The sequence below is a fragment of the Schistocerca cancellata genome, chromosome 2 (assembly GCF_023864275.1).
Source record: "Schistocerca cancellata isolate TAMUIC-IGC-003103 chromosome 2, iqSchCanc2.1, whole genome shotgun sequence".
NCBI lineage: Eukaryota > Metazoa > Arthropoda > Insecta > Orthoptera > Acrididae > Schistocerca > Schistocerca cancellata.
The window spans coordinates 14,779,314-14,794,129 of NC_064627.1; the positions used below are offsets into that span (position 1 = coordinate 14,779,314).

General features: G+C 41.0%; 1 protein-coding gene across 1 annotated transcript in view; it reads right to left on the minus strand.

Annotated features, from left to right (window-relative positions):
- The window catches only part of LOC126163202 (dynein axonemal heavy chain 3), a 1,221,238-nt gene that overhangs the window by 90,262 nt on the left and 1,116,160 nt on the right, over positions 1-14,816 (minus strand). The gene's annotated exons all lie outside the window — the stretch shown is intronic.

Sequence of the window (14,816 nt, forward strand, 5' to 3'; positions counted from 1 at the left end):
AGCTTATCCAGGAGCAGATATAAATTCAGACCACACCTTAGTAATGGGAGAAGTACAAGTGAAGTTGAAAAAAGTCTGGAAAGGTAAAGCAAAGGAAAGGCTAAATATAGAAAGACTCAAAGAAGTAGGAAAGGTATCAGATCTGGATAACATATTTATGGAAAGATGACAAAGAGGTAGTGTTGATGAAAGTGTTAATGACAAATGGATAAAAATGAGGGAAGGACTCATGGACTCTGCCAAAGAAGTACTAGGAATTGGAGTATCCCAAAGCACCAGGAAAGAATGGATAACAGAAAACATGTCAAAAAAGATGGAAGAGTGGACAAAGTGGAAAAATGTAGAAACTGAAGAAGGCAAAAAGAGATACAGGAAACTGAATAATGAATTAAGAAGAGAAACTGAAGAAGCAAGAGAAAAATGGATGAAACAGAAATGTGATGAAATAGAGGAAATGAAGAAAGATAGAAAGTATGAAATAATGTATAGACTGGCTAGTAAGATAGTTTTTGAACGTAAAAGAAAGAGGAATAATATGGGAATAGCAGAAGAACCACAGGAGGTTTTGAACAGATGGCAAGAATATATTGAATGTCTGTATAAGGGGGATGAAATGCAAAGCGAAATTTAGGTTGAAGAGGAGCAATATGTTCTGGAAGATGGAAAGGGTTTTACCATCTCGGAAGCAGAAGTAGAAAAGGCACTGAAGGAGATGAAGAATAGGAAGGCATGTGGAACTGATGATTTGCCAGCAGAACTGTTGAAGAGTCTGGGAAACAAGGCAAGAAAAGAAATAGTCTACCTCTGTAATGAGATATATGACAAAGGGGAATGGCCAGAGGACCTCCTTGCAACAGTTATGGTACCAATAGAGAAAAAGAGAAACACTAAAAAATGTGAAGAGCACCAGACCATCAGTCTAATTTCTCATGCAGCTAAAGTCTTGCTGAGAATGTTGAATAGAAGGCTGTATGGCAAGCTGGATAGAGGGATTGCAGAGGAGCAGTTCGAATTTAGAAGAGGAAAAGGAACAGGAGATGCTATTGGCCTGCTAAGAATTATAGGGGAAAGATGTATGGAAAAAGTTAGAGAAATCTTTGCTGTTTTTATAGATTTAGAAAAGGCTTTTGACAGAGTTCAGTGGAACAAGCTGATGGATATTTTGAAGAGGAAAGGAGTAGATTGGAAAGAGAGACGACTGAAACAGAATCTGTATTTACACCAGAAAGTAAGGATAAGGATTGGAAGTGAAATGTCAGAAGGAAGCAGCATTGGACGAGGTGTTAGACAAGGTTGTTGCCTTTCCCTGCTGTTGTTTAACATACACTTTGAAGAGATTATTGCGAAAAGCTTAGATGGGAAAAGTGGAATATGTATTGGTGGAAAGAGAATACAATGTATAAGATTTGCTGATGACATGGTATTAGTGGCAGGAAGTGAGAGGACAGTGAATAACATGATGAAAGATCTGAATGAAGCTTGTGTGGAATATGGGGTGCAAATAAACACAGCAAAAACAAAGAGATTGGTCATCAGTACAAGATGCAAACTGTCCAATATTAAAATAGGACAATCTATCATTAGCCAAATAAGTGCATTTAATTATCTTGGAAGCACAATAACTGAAGAAGTGAGATGTCATCAGGAGGTGAAAACACGAATTGCCATAGAGAAGGAGGCATTCAACAGAAAGAGGAGACTCTTATGTGGCAAATTAGATAAAGAACTAATGAAAAGGCTTGGCAAATGTTTTGTCTGGAGTGTGGCACTATATGTGGCAGAAACATGGATGCTGAGACGAGAGGATGAAAAAAGGTTAGAAGCATTTGAGATGTGGATGTGGAGAAGAATGGAGAGAATAAGCTGGATTGAATGAGTTAGTAATGAAAGAGTATTGGAAAGGATTGGTGAGAGAAGGTGTCTGCTGAAGGTTGTAAGAGAAAGGAAAAAGAACTGGTTGGGACATTCATTGAGAAGGGAGTGCTTGCTAGCAGATACTTTGGAAGGATTAGTTTGTGGGAGAAGACTGAGAGGAAGAAGGAGATACAAGATGATAGATGGCATAAAGGGAAGAGGAAACTATGCAGACCTGAAGAGGATGGCAGAAGACCGGACAGCCTGGAGAACTACCATGTGAAAATCTGCGAACACTGATGATGATCTTGATGATGCATCAAGATAATGGACCCACAGAGTCATCCCTTGGTGCGTGACTAATGCACAAAAGTGAAATCACTGTGCTGCCTCATCCTCCGTATTCTCCAGACCTGGTCACTGTGGACATGTTTTTATTTCCAAAGTTAAAAACCCCATTGAAAGGACAAAGATCTGCAACCATAGATGAGATGAAACAAAATTCACAGCTGAAGCTTCTCCTGATCCAGAAACAGTTGTACAAAGACTGATTCTGGAAGTGGAAATGGCACTGGGAGCTTTGTATCAAGTGTGTAGGAGAGTACTTTGAGGGAGACCGTGGACAATATGTAAATGGTAAGACTAGAAAAAAAAATTGTAGACAGAGTTACGGAACTTTCTGAATAGACCTCGTATAATATTAACGATGTTCAGAAAATGACAAATGAAAACTTACATTTATACCGATTCATTCTATTAAGAGTTTTTGTGTGGGATGCTGATACTGAGAGAAGTTCGACATTATACATATGACGATGTATACTGTTAATGTCAATATACAGGTTATTAATGCGAAATGAGTCAGTATATTATTCAACAAAAATTATAAATACAATGTCGAGTTTTTACAAATGACAAGTCTTTTGAGGGTATGACTGAAAAATATAAGGAAGTAATAAAGAAGCTGCACGGAATAACGCACATCCAACAAATTGGAACACTATGTTTGTGGCATCCTAGTGCAGGGCATAGGGCCAGATTATTGTTGTAAAAGTAGCAGAAACTCATATTGCATTACAAATGTATGAATGTCAAGAAAAGTGAGAAGGTAAAGAAGAATTATCTACAGAGTGGTAATAAAGATCACTGAATGAAAATAGCTGAGAAGAAAAAAATTATTTTATGTTACAAATTATTGTCAAATTGTTCTGTTGCCCTAGGCAACCAGATAATTAACTGATCAATGAGGGGAACTGTGCATCATCACCTTCCCTCCCTCCCCAGTCCAGCCACACAGGAGCTCTCCTCTCATCACTCAGTACTACCCAGGACTGCAGTATCTGAATCACATCCTCCTACAAGGTTTCGACCATCTCTGGCCGTGGCCTCAAATGAGTGTCCTCCCACCCATCCCACAGACCATCCAATCTGTGTAATATCCTTGTCCATCCCTTTGCACCCCTACTCCCAACACCCTTTTCCCATTTTTCTACTGACTCAGTTGTAACCCCTGTGCTGCATCCTGCGTGGGTGTGATGACTAACAAGTGGCCTGTCTGCACCAAACTGTGCCCGACACACAGCTGGAATACACAGCTGACTAGCACTATGTGCTCGACTTTGACTGCTTCGTAGCCTATCTCATATGGATTCTTTCTACAAGCGCCAGATTTTCTGAACTGCAAGGTAAGAACTTTCCCCACAACTTATCATTCAGTCACATAACACCCTCAGCTCAAAGTTTGTCAGTTCCTAATCTCCAAATGCCACCGTCCCCGTACCGGCTCCCACTCCAGCTCAGTATCCTGTCCGCACCACATCCCTGCACGTCCCTACTGGCCCCAAAACTCCTCTGTATCCCTATTTTCTGCCCCAGCGAAGGCTGAAATTGTTGCTCAGATGCAGACACAGTTGGCTTTTAGATCCCAGAACTACTGTATCCATGAAGCTATAAGTTGTGCTTGCGTGACTGTTTGTGAGTTTTGCTGTCTGTCTGACGAAGGACTTTGTGTGATGGCAGAATAACATCTAGCAATGTGTCACTCAACAGCACCTCTGTGGTGAGCAGCATTCCATAGTGTTGTCATATATGTAAAGTGTAAACAACAAACTAAAATTATGGATATCAACAATATCTGAGGCAAAGGAAGAGCACCACTGTAAAAGGTGTGGTTTAACATCGCTTTTAGTAAAGTGAAGTGTTATCCAACAATTACTGGCCGACAAATGATGATCACCATGCCTGGCACTAGTTAATTTGTTTGGAATTGTAACGTGTTTGGAAGTTGTATCATTTGTGAATGCATACCGGTCACGACAGATGCTGCGAATATCTGAGAAGTGGCTATGCAATCATGTACTCGTTGGCCGGGCAGTCGACATCCTGGCTCAGAGAAAAGGAGTGTGCTATCGATTGCCACAACAATCGCACTTACATCAGAGAAGAAAAAAGAAGATTCATTCTGTTGTTGACACAGTACAAAACTGTCAGATCAGTATATGGTCACAAATTTTAAATAAGTTTTGACTTACTTATGATATTGTAACTGAAGACACAATACAACTGCACTGAAATGAGGAGTTCTCTATTATTTTGGGTAGATGGAGTTGAGAATTGGTTAAATCTTTCTGATTCCATGACAGGAGCAGTTGCAATGGTGAAAAAGACACATAAAGAATAACTTCACTATTTGAAACTTCCTGGCAGATTAAAACTGTGTGCCCGACCGAGACTCGAACTTGGGACCTTTGCCTTTCGCGGGCAAGTGCTCCACCAACTGAGCCACCGAAGCACGACTCACGTCCGGTACTCACAGCTTTACTTCTGCCAGTATCTCGTCTCCTACCTTCCAAACTTTACAGAAGCTCTCCTGCGAACCTAGCAGAACTAGCACTTTTCATTCTGGGAACTTCACTATTTGTCTGAAAAGTATTTCGAGAGGCATGTGTTCACAGTTTACGAGAAAGGGTACTTGCAATCTAAAACACTACATTCTGGTGCCTGTTGCAGAAACCACAATACTTTTCTGTTGGAAATACAATAAAATTTGTACAAGAAGAAATATTAAAACGTCAGGAGGAAATTAACAATTCTTAATGAAGATTGCACTGACTAATGTCTTTAGCAACTGGGTTGGCAGTCAAAATTATCTTTTAGTGCACAAGCCATTATGAGTACTACAGTTAAAGAGAATTAAGAAGAATTGCTTTATCAGTGAATAATCATCAAATCATTTGAGATTTGTTATGTCACAGGAATCCACGAGTCAGACTATAGTCGACAGCAACTTCAAAGAGCTACTGCTGTTTTGTCAGATCTGTAAATATGACACATGATAACTAACAGCATCAGCATTAGCTGCTCATCTAGAAATGATTGTGCAGTCTCACTGAGTTTGTGTAACACAGTTCTAGTAACATTGTGATGCAGCAGGCAGCTGTACTGAATTTGATGAGCTGTATTGGGACAAAATTGATTTTTGTTTGGTGACAGTGCATGTGTCATGCAGTAGAAGTTGATTTTGTTTTCCAAAAAAGATATTAATGAAGTCATCCACATTCTAACAATTATTGGTGGGAAAAAATTAATTATAAACTTATTATCACTGTCGCTATATGCCCTTACTGATTAGGAGTATGGAGCAATGCTTAGAAGAAATTTTCAAAACATTTAATGCACATAATCACATACAGTTGATGTCCCTGAGACATACTGAGTCTCACCTTGATCTACAGTAATGATGTAGGTGGAAAAATCGAATTAAAATTTGTACCAGTGCCAGGATTCAAACCTGGGTCTCCTGTCAATAGGCAGATGCACTAGCCTGTCACTGCAGCTACCACACCTGCTACCCTCGTCCATATCATAGATAAAGGTGAGACTCAACATGTCTCAGTAACATCAACTGTATTCAATTAATATATTACCTATGCCTGATGTACATGCACGATTAATCCCATTTCACTAATTGCTAAGGTGCTATTTCAATACTGGAGAGCCTTGGCAATACTGATGCAAGTTTAGAAGGTGAATAGTAATGGGGTGAGCCACGAGGCGGAATTTGTATGTTGTATCAGGGAGGGAAATGTACTAGGGTAATCTGTGCAGCTATCATAACCGTAATGCCAATGTGGTGTAATGTCTAGCGCATCTGCCTAATACATATGAGACCCGTGTTCAAATCCTGGCACTGTTATAATTTAATTCACTGTTTTGGTGTACATCATTATCATTTTAACACACAGTTTCAATAAGTTAATACAAGCTTAGATACTACTAAAGCAAGTATGAAAGCTCAGGGTAACAAGAAAATGTCCAAATTTAATACTAGACTAGATAGCAATAATGCTGACTTGGTAGAACACTTAAAAGAGTCAAGGTGATGAATTAAGAATCAAGTTAAAGAATCAAGTTACATACCAGAAACTTGACCAGGGTAGCAGTGGTTCTCACAAAGAAGAGTTGGAAATAAATAAACAAGTATGTAAGTTACCATCAGCTGTCACCTTTATCCAGGGAGTACATACTGAGGTGATTAAACAGTGTGACTTACAAATCAAGTTAATGAACAGTGCTATGATGTAAATAAGGATTTCAAACAGATTACAGATTTCACTAAACAGGAATTTAATGAGGTATATAAACAAATATCAGGCATGGAAATCAGATTAAATGTATCACAGCAAAATAAAGTTCCAGATGGGTCTGCAATCTCAGGCTCTACTCTTGTAGTTTGGAAGAGCATGTTAATGATTTAACTAAACAAAAGGTACAGGAATAGATTGATGTCTCGTTTCTGAACCATCAATGGTAGGACAGAAACAGAATTCCAGAAGCTTTGGGATAAACAGGTAAAACTAAAGATACTTTGGAAAACACTATTGATCCACTCCTCAAGAACAGATGCAACAATTGAAAAATTAATAGCAGTAGTCAAATATTCATTTAAAAATATTAGACAACCTGATACTAATTTAATGTTAAGTGTAATGTTAAAGAAAAGCTAGCAACAAGTAATAGCATTTTAGTACTGGACATTTTAGAGATAGAATCTTCCACAATAAATAAACCCAGTGAGTTACATTCTGATATAGCTGAACTGTCTGATTTTGTTATAAATCAATAAAATACTTCCCATGACAAAGCTATAATACAGAATCAAAGAAAAATTCAGACACAAATAACAGTTTAAACATTTTAGAACAACATAAAGATTTAAGTGATGTTATCATTTAATGTTCCACTTCACAACTCTGGTGGAACATAATGATTATCTAGTTGAGAAGAATTTTCTGCCAAGTATTATGTTACTGGTTAATATACCTCTTTTATTAGAGGATATTTGCAATAAGTCTATCTGAGAAAGATTACTCGCTTCAAATACATAATTACTATTAAACTGGCGGAACACCTATGTGCCACAGTTCAATCAACAGTTTCAATAGAACTGTGTAGACTTCAGATGTCTATTAACTACCAGTGTTAACTCACATGACATGCCAGATACTATCATGAGATTAGGTACCAGCTGGTTACAATTAAACTGGCAGTGTTCTGAGCACTGCAGTGTGAGCTGTACACATCAGAGGATGCTGAAAAATTGTAGGTATGGTCATTAATTAGTGCACTTGTAGAGTATGCTGAAAAAACTAATAGTTCCACTTTCTGCCACAAGGTGAAAATATGGCACAGTAAGAAGTCAGAATATGATATGTTTCCTGTTTTGATGTCAGTGTGCTGTTTGTCACTTGGTAACATGTTCTGATTTCTTTTCTGGTGTGACTCTTGGTAACACATTAAGAAAATTGAAGTTTTCCATTCAAGATACAATGGATATTGAGGAGACAGACATCACACTGCTAGTATATTTGTTTTATCACAATAGCAGCAATGCATTGGAGGAACATTGCCAACAGATATGGCTACAAAGAGATGCTGTGTCAATAAATGTGTTACAGAATATGACCAAAAAATTGAAGAAACAGGTCAATTAAGTGGTGCAGCAGGGAGAGGAAGGTGGTTCATTCACATGGCAGTTGTCGATGAAGTTTCTGTAGCTACAGCCGACCGTGCAGCACACACCTCAAATTCCACAGCCAGTGCTCGAGCTGTGTCTTGAGAATTGTCTCTCCTGTGGTCAACAGTTCAAAAAACTTTGTGGCACATTTTACTCTGGTACCCCTAGAAAGTACAGAATGTGCACCAATTAAGTCCAAAGATATGGTAAAATGCTATGACTTTGCCCTTTTTATGTTGGCATACATGGAAAAGGATGACATGTGGCCAGAGAAACTTCTTTGGATGGATAAGGCACATTTTACCCTGCATGGTGTTGTGAATGTACAGAACTATCGCATTTGGAGTTCTACTCTTCCACATGTCGTGCAGGAACATTCCCTGCACTCAGTTTATACGTCTTTGTGGTGCAGTTTCATGAGCTCCTTCATTCTCAGTTCACATGTCTTTGAGAAGACGACACCACACGGGCATGTTAAGTGTACAGTGACATCTGCACATTATAAGGACCTACTCGTGCAATACACGATTCCAGCTTTGCAAGAACACAGCTGTGTCCACAATGTTACTTTACTGCAAGATGTGATGACAAAACATGTAGCTTGCCAGACGAAAGATTTGAATTGAGAAAGTTTTGGTAATGATCTCATCTTCTCTAGTGGGGACTTTATAAACATATCTAAAAACAAAGATGATGTAACTTACCAAACGAAAGCGCTGGCATGTTGATAGACATGTCTATCAACATGCCAGCGCTTTCATTTGGTAAGTTACATCATCTTTGTTTTTAGATATAACCTCCTGGAAATTGAAATAAGAACACCGTGAATTCATTGTCCCAGGAAGGGGAAACTTTATTGACACATTCCTGGGGTCAGATACATCACATGATCACACTGACAGAACCACAGGCACATAGACACAGGCAACAGAGCATGCACAATGTCGGCACTAGTACAGTGTATATCCACCTTTCGCAGCAATGCAGGCTGCTATTCTCCCATGGAGACGATCGTAGAGATGCTGGATGTAGTCCTGTGGAACGGCTTGCCACGCCATTTCCACCTGGCGCCTCAGTTGGACCAGCGTTCGTGCTGGACGTGCAGACCGCGTGAGACGACGCTTCATCCAGTCCCAAACATGCTCAATGGGGGACAGATCCGGAGATCTTGCTGGCCAGGGTAGTTGACTTACACCTTCTAGAGCACGTTGGGTGGCACGGGATACATGCGGACGTGCATTGTCCTGTTGGAACAGCAAGTTCCCTTGCCGGTGTAGGAATGGTAGAACGATGGGTTCGATGACGGTTTGGATGTACCGTGCACTATTCAGTGTCCCCTCGACGATCACCAGTGGTGTACGGCCAGTGTAGGAGATCGCTCCCCACACCATGATGCCGGGTGTTGGCCCTGTGTGCCTCGGTCGTATGCAGTCCTGATTGTGGCGCTCACTTGCACGGTGCCAAACACGCATACCACCATCATTGGCACAAAGGCAGAAGCGACTCTCATCGCTGAAGACGACACGTCTCCATTCGTCCCTCCATTCACGCCTGTCGCGACACCACTGGAGGCGGGCTGCACGATGTTGGGGCGTGAGCGGAAGACGGCATAATGGTGTGCGGGACCGTAGCCCAGCTTCATGGAGACGGTTGCGAATGGTCCTCGCCGATACCCCAGGAGCAACAGTGTCCCTAATTTGCTGGGAAGTGGCGGTGCGGTCCCCTATGGCACTGCGTAGGATCCTACGGTCTTGGCGTGCATCCGTGCGTCGCTGCGGTCCGGTCCCAGGTCGACGGGCACGTGCACCTTCCGCCGACCACTGGCGACAACATCGATGTACTGTGGAGACCTCACGCCCCACGTGTTGAGCAATTCGGCGGTACGTCCACCCTGCCCTCGCTCAAAGTCCGTCATCTGCACATACGGTTCACGTCCACGCTGTCGCGGCATGCTACCAGTGTTAAAGACTGCGATGGAGCTCCGTATGCCACGGCAAACTGGCTGACACTGACGGCGGCGGTGCACAAATGCTGCGCAGCTAGCGCCATTCGACGGCCGACACCGCGGTTCCTGGTGTGTCCGCTGTGCCGTGCCCGTGATCATTGCTTATACAGCCCTCTCGCAGTGTCCGGAGCAAGTATGGTGGGTCTGACACACCGGTGTCAATGTGTTCTTTTTTCCATTTCCAGGAGTGTATTTTTCCCACGTGGAATGTTTCCCTTTATTATATTCATATCATGAATTTTATAAACATACGGCCTTACAGATCATCTGAGCTAAATCTGTGTGACATCTGTTTGTGGAGATATCTGAAAGATCGTGTTTATCAGGGATGTATCCAGACTCTTCCTGATCTGAAGGATAGCATACAATAACATATTGCTCTAATTTACCAGATACGCTGATACGCTGTGAGAAACTGTCAACCATGCCCTGTTACGGATGGAGCATGTTGCTGATTCGAGAGATTGTGCTGAATACACATTGTAATGGAAGCACTGTTATCAAACGTTTGATTTTTCCTGCCCTTTTCCGGCACCCAAGCCTTATCTTGACTGCTTACAGCACCACATCATCACCTGATAGTGGAAAGTGGAACTATTATTATTGTTATTATTATTATTATTTTCCTCTCACGCATCCCCCACGAGTGCACCAATAATGAACATACTTATGGTGCTGAGGATTCTGCGATGTGTACAGCCCACACCACAGCACTCAGAACACTGTCAGTTTAATTATAACCTCTCTGTAGAAGTGACTTAGTTTTAATACTTATGACGAGGATTACTTACAAAAATGGCAGAGACAGATTTAGCTATTTACTTTTTTACCTTATCTAATGTCAAATTGTGACTTTAAATGTTGTTGTTGTTGTGGTCTTCAGTCCCGAGACTGGTTTGATGCAGCTCTCCATGCTACTCTATCCTGTGCAAGCTTCTTCATCTCCCAGTACCTACTGCAACCTACATCCTTCTGAATCTGCTTAGTATATTCATCTCTTGGTCTCCCCCTACGATTTTTACCCTCCACGCTGCCCTCCAATACTAAATTGGTGATCCCTTGATGCCTCAGAACATGTCCTACCAACCGATCCCTTCTTCTGGTCAAGTTGTGCCACAAACTTCTCTTCTCCCCAATCCTATTCAATACTTCCTCATTAGTTATGTGATCTACCCATCTAATCTTCAGCATTCTTCTGTAGCACCACATTTTGAAAGCTTCTATTCTCTTTTTGTCCAAACTATTTACCGTCCATGTTTCACTTCCATACATGGCTACACTCCATACAAATACTTTCAGAAATGACTTCCTGACACTTAAATCTATACTCGATGTTAACAAATTTCTCTTCTTCAGAAACGCTTTCCTTGCCATGCCAGTCTACATTTTATATCCTCTCTACTTCGACCATCATCAGTTATTTTGCTCCCCAAATAGCAAACCTCCTTTACTACTTTAAGTGTCTCATTTCCTAATCTAATACCCTCAACATCACCCGACTTAATTTGACTACATTCCATTATCCTCATTTTGCTTTTGTTGATGTTCATCTTATATCCTCCCTTCAAGACACCATCCATTCCATTCAACTGCTCTTCCAAGTCCTTTGCTGTCTCTGACAGAATTACAATGTCATCGGCGAACCTCAAAGTTTTATTTCTTCTCCATGGATTTTAATACCTACACCGAATTTTTCTTTTGTTTCCTTTACTGCTTGCTCAATATACAGATTGAATAATATCGGGGAGAGGCTACAACCCTGTCTCACTCCCTTCCCAACCACTGCTTCCCTTTCATGTCCCTCGACTCTTATAACTGCCATCTGGTTTCTGTACAAATTGTAAATAGCCTTTCGCTCCCTGTATTTTATCCCCGCCACCTTTAGAATTTGAAAGAAAGTATTCCAGTCAACATTGTCAAAAGCTTTCTCTAAGTCTACAAATGCTAGAAATGTAGGTTTGCCTTTCCTTAATCTTTTTTCTAAGATAAGTCGTAAGGTCAGTATTGCCTCACGTGTTCCAGTATTTCCACGGAATCCAAACTGATCTTCCCTGAGGTCGGCATCTACTAGTTTTTCCATTCGTCTGTAAAGAATTCGTGTTATTATTTTGCAGCTGTGGCTTATTAAACTGATTGTTCGGTAATTTTCACATCTGTCAACACCTGCTTTCTTTGGGATTGGAATTATTATATTCTTCTTGAAGTCTGAGGGTATTTCGCCTGTCTCATACATCTTGCTCACCAGATGGTAGAGTTTTGTCAGGACTGGCTCTCCCAAGGCCGTCAGTAGTTCCAATGGAATGTTGTCTACTCCGGGGGCCTTGTTTCGACTCAGGTCTTTCAGTGCTCTGTCAAACTCTTCACGCAGTATCGTATCTCCCATTTCATCTTCACCTACATCCTCTTCCATTTCCATAATATTGTCCTCAAGTACATCTCCCTTGTATAGACCCTCTATATACTCCTTCCACCTTTCTGCTTTCCCTTCTTTGCTTAGAACTGGGTTTCCATCTGAGCTCTTGATGTTCATACAAGTGATTCTCTTATCTCCAAAGGTCTCTTTAATTTTCCTGTAGGCAGTATCTGTCTTACCCCTAGTGAGATAAGCCTCTACATCCTTACATTTGTCCTCTAGCCATCCCTGCTTAGCCATTTTGCACTTCCTGTCGATCTCATTTTTGAGACATTAATATTCCTTTTTGCCTTCTTCATTTACTGCATATTTGTATTTTCTCCTTTAATCAATTAAATTCAATATTTCTTCTGTTACCCAAGGATTTCTACTAGCCCTCATCTTTTTACCTACTTGAACCTCTGCTGCCTTCACTACTTCATCCCTCAAAGCTACCCATTCTTCTTCTACTGTATTTCTTTCCCCCATTCCTCTCAATTGTTCCCTTATGCTCTCCCTGAAACTCTGTACAACCTCTGGTTCTTTCAGTTTATCCAGGTCCCATCTCCTTAAATTCCCACCTTTTTGCAGTTTCTTCAGTTTTAATCTACAGGTCATAACCAATAGACTGTGGTCAGAGTCCACATCTGCCCCTGGAAATGTCTTACAATTTAAAACCTGGTTCCTAAATCTCTGTCTTACCATTATATAATCTATCTGATACCTTTTAGTATCTCCAGGGTTCTTCCATGTATACAACCTTCTATCATGATTCTTAAACCAAGTGTTAGCTATGATTAAGTTGTGCTCTGTGCAAAATTCTACCAGGCGGCTTCCTCTTTCATCTCTTAGCCCCAATCCATATTCACCTACTACGTTTCCTTCTCTCCCTTTTCCTACATTCGAATTCCAGTCACCCATGACTATTAAATTTTCGTCTCCCTTCACTATCTGAATAATTTCTTTTATTTCATCAAACATTTCTTCAATTTCTTCGTCATCTGCAGAGCTAGTTGGCATATAAACTTGTACTACTGTAGTAGGTGTGGGCTTCGTATCTATCTTGGCCACAATAATGCGTTCACTATGCTGTTTGTAGTAGCTTACCCGCATTCCTATTTTCCTACTCATTATTACCCCTATTTGACTTTGTGTTTATAACCCTGTAGTCACCTGACCAGAAGTCTTGTTCCTCCTGCCACCGAACTTCACTAATTCCCACTATATCTAACTTTAACCTATCCATTTCCCTTTTTAAATTTTTTAACCTACCTGCCCGATTAAGGGATCTGACATTCCACGCTCCGATCCGTAGAACACCAGTTTTCTTTCTCCTGATAACGACATCCTCTTGAGTAGTCCCCGCCCGGAGATCCGAATGGGGGACTATTTTACCTCCGGAATATTTTACCCAAGAGGATGCCATCATCATTTAATCATACAGTAAAGCTGCATGCCCTCGGGAAAAATTACGGCCGTAGTTTCCCCTTGCTTTCAGCCATTCACAGTACCAGCACAGCAAGGCCGTTTTGGTTAGCGTTACAAGGCCAGATCAGTCAATCATCCAGACTGTTGCCCTTGCAACTACTGAAAAGGCTGCTGCCCCTCTTCAGGAACCACACGTTTGTCTCGCCTCTCAACAGATACCCCTCCGTTGTGGTTGTACCTACGGTATGGCTATCTGTATCGCTGAGGCACACGAGCCTCCCCACCAACGGCAAGGTCCATGGTTCATGGGGGGGGTGGGGGGTGGGGGGGGGGGGGGGCTGACTTTAAATGTCATACGAAAATTACAAAGAGATGGTAAGGGAGCTGATATGACAACTAATTTGAGTATTAAGTACAGGTACAATGGATTTACCAGTCTTTTTTGTAGTTAGTCCATACATATAGAAAAATAGAAAAATGGAAACAAAATACAAATAGTTTATCCTCACAAAATTTTCAGGGCTACGTCACACAGCACAAAGTTTAAGTTCGGATTATATGGATGGCATCAGAAGTATTTGTGGACCTCATCTGGAAAGTGGTGCCAACATTATCAACCTTTGTGCAGCACAGCATCGCAACTACAGTGTGCAGTTTTGTCAGACAGGGGGGAAGGGGCGTAGTAAGCAAACTGTTGGTGTTTGTGCCTGTACTTTCTGTTTTATGTGTAGAGGGCTTAGTTAAGGGATACTAAGGCTTACTATAGGACAGAAAAGGGATTAGCACTTAATACAAAGACTATACGTGGATGGCTTGTAGTTCATGAAGAATGTAGTTGAGAAACTAAAGAGGCAAATTGTCACTACTTTAATTTTATAATGCTGAAGCGTGTTTGAAATGACAAATATTGCCTATTTTTTTATTTAAGAGCATTGCAATGATGTTATCTGTCTAAAGACATGGATATATAGTGTAACATATCATTTATGGTAAAGCAATGTGATACCTTGTGTCTACTGGACCAACAAATGATAATTGCCGCAGTGACAGGACTTGTTATTAGTTAATTTGCTTTGAATTGAAACTGCTGGGAATTTGTGTCATTTGTGCATGTACACTGG